Below are 3,136 nucleotides of genomic sequence, written 5' to 3'. Positions count from 1 at the left end.
TAGTGGTAATAAAAGATGCAACCTATGCTTGAAAGAAAAACTGTTTATTATATACCGTCCAGACCTGTCATCCCTCAACAAGCGCAGCGAAATTGTATCAGCATGCCGCCACAGACAGAAACACCTCCTAGGTAACACATGAGCCAATCACCACGCCCCTACGCCAGCCTGTACCCACCCACTCTGTGCCCTATATAAACCATGGTATGTGAATGCTCCCATTAAAATCTCCTGATGATTGAGGGAACCCCTCATGAAACAGGCCTGTAGAGATGAAGTAGTCTTGTGATTTTTTCCCCACACATACATATATATATATATATATATATATAGTTGAATAAAAGTGACATCTATCACCATTTTTATAGGACAATGTGTTCATTAAATCAACGAGGCGCCAAGATGACGTGTTCATTTACGTCGTGTGTCATAAAGTACAAGAGGCCACGTGACCACATGTCTTCCGGTTGGCCCTCTTCAGTGACGCTGTTGGGATACCCTCTAGTGGCAAAAAGATGCCATTACACAGAATGTATCAGAGGTAAGATTATAAAACATACAGAAATAAAACGAGTATGTAATGTTCATCTTTTGTCTTAATGTCTAATGCGGGAGTGACAAATATGGCTAAATATTAAACTAATTCGTTATAGCGAAGATATTAGCACACGTGTGCGTACCACATTATTAGATATTATATACTATATTATATAGAGTAAAATGAGTGATTAGGAGCAAAACAAAGTCAAACAGCAGGTTAATAGTATGACGTCATGGTCAAGGTTATGTCATTATGCTTACGAACATGTGACCGGAAGTTGTTTAGTCTGGGAAATTCCATAGGCGGAAAGGTGTAGTGTGGATTAAAACTGTGCTCCAGGTGAGGCTCGAACTCACAACCTCGGCATGGCTCTGCTATGTACTGCTGTATAAGTACCGCGCGCTGACCGATTGCGCCACTGGAGCTTACGTGGAAACCTGTTTGAGAATGTTATTGTAGACATTACAGCTGGTAGTTGTTCTGCCATTCAATGACGCCATAGCCGCGGTGCATTCGCTTACCGAACGTAAAGTAGGACATCCCAGTGTCAGTTTGTCGTCGTGTGAATTCCAGCTCATAAACCCCAGGTGATATTTTTTGTGCAAATGAATGTGTTGCCAAATATAAATTGCTGGAATGTGACTCAAGTACAAAAAAATATGAAGATATAAAACATATTCACGCAACAACAACAAAAGTCACTGAATTAATATTAACTTTTGTCAAAGATCGTCTATAAGAAACAACAGGCAAACATACTCAACATAACATTATATATTACGTATATATTTATTATTTTTCAGAACCTACAGCAAGAATGCAACGTCAAAGATCCTATATGATTGGAGCACTCTGCTGGTTTTTAGGACCTACAGCAAAAACAGGAGTCAGAGATCCTCTATATCAGTGGTTCTCAAATGGGGGTACTTGAAGGTATGCCAAGGGGTACGTGAGATTTTTTTAAATATTCTAAAAATAGCAACAATTCAAAAATCCTTTATGAATATAAATAAATTTATATTTTTTCCCAAATAGTTCAAGAATGACCACTACAAATGAGCAATATTTTGCACTGTTATACAATTTAATAAATCAGAAACTGATGACATAGTGCTGTATTTTACTTATTTATCTCTTTTTTTTTCAACCAAAAATGCTTTGCTCTGACTAGGGGGTACTTGAATCAAAAAAAAATTCACAGGGGGTACATCACTGAAAAAAGGTTGAGAACCACTGCTCTATATGATAAAAAAAAAAAAAATGTTTTTTTTAATCACTTACTGCAGACATTCTAGTCAAAGATCCTCCATATGATTGGAGGGCTTTGCTGGTTTTAAGGACCTATAGATGTTTTGTTTTTTTTGTATACTAAAAAACACAAGTCAAAGATCCTCTACATTTAAGTTATCTTCTTCCCACTCCCTTTCAGGCAAAACTGGACAATCATGCATTACATACTATACATTACCTTTTGCACTATATTCATTTAAATTATTATGTGTTGTCAACTTTGTACTTTTTTTATGTCATTGCCTGAAATAAATAAAGAAATAAATGGGGAAAAAAAGAAAATGAAAAGATCCTCTACATGACAGGAGCACTTTGTTGTTTTTAAGGACCGACAGCAAAAACCCCAGTTGGAGATCCTCTATATGTTTTTTTTTTTACAAAAAAACGTTTTTTAATCACTTACTGCAGAAATTCTAGTCAAAGATCCTCCATATGATTGGAGAGCTTTGGTGGTTTTAAGGACCTACTAAAAAACACAAGTCAAAGATCCTCTATAAGACAGGAGCGGCCCTACTGCAAAAACACGAGTCAACGATCCTCTATATAATAAAAGCACCTTTCAAATCACTGCAGAAATTCTAATCAAAGATCCTCTATATGATTGGAACACTCTGCTGGTTTAAGGACCTACAGCAAAAACCCTCTATATGATTTAAAAAAAAAAAAGTTTTTTTTAATCACTTACTGCAGAAATTCTAGTCAAAGATCCTCCATATGATTGGAGGGCTTTGCTGGTTTTAAGGACTTATAGATGTTTTTTATGTATATAAAAAACACAAGTAAAAGATCCTCTACGTGACAGGAGCACTCTGTTGTTTTTAAGGACCTACAGCAAAAACACGAGTCAGAGATTCTCTATATGATAAAAAAAAAGTTTTTTTTAATCACTTACTGCAGACATTCTAGTCAAAGATCCTCCACATCATTGGAGAGCTTTGCTGGTTTTAAGGACCTACTAAAAAACACAAGTCAAAGATCCTCTATGGAACAGGAGAGAGCACTTGGCTGTTTATAAAAACCTACTGCAAAATTTTTATTTCAAAGATCGTCTATGTGACAGGAGCACTGTTGTTTTTGCAGAGATTCTAATCAAAGATCCTACATGTTTGGAGATCTCCGCTGGTTTTAAGGACCTACCAAAAACACAAGTCAAAGATCCTCTATGTGACAGGAGCACTGTTGTTTTTAAGGACCGGCAGCAAAAACACAAGTCAGAGATCCTCTATATGATAAAAATAATTAAATTGTATCATTTACTGCAAAAATTCTAGTCAAAGATCCTCCATATGATTGGAGAGCTTTGCT

At 36.2% G+C, this 3,136-nt stretch overlaps 1 non-coding gene across 1 annotated transcript; it reads right to left on the bottom strand.

The window, feature by feature from the left end:
- Positions 1–872: 872 nt before the first annotated feature.
- trnai-uau (transfer RNA isoleucine (anticodon UAU)) lies at positions 873–966 on the bottom strand. Its single transcript has 2 exons — positions 929–966; positions 873–908 (listed from the first exon to the last, which is right to left on the bottom strand). It is a non-coding gene; the product is annotated as a tRNA-Ile (tRNA).
- Between the last annotated feature and the right edge of the window lie 2,170 nt (positions 967–3,136).

Source organism: Nerophis lumbriciformis, linkage group LG39, assembly GCF_033978685.3.
Source record: "Nerophis lumbriciformis linkage group LG39, RoL_Nlum_v2.1, whole genome shotgun sequence".
NCBI lineage: Eukaryota > Metazoa > Chordata > Actinopteri > Syngnathiformes > Syngnathidae > Nerophis > Nerophis lumbriciformis.
The sequence above is the reverse complement of the archived record's forward strand: the minus strand, read 5'-3'. Positions and strand labels throughout refer to the sequence as shown.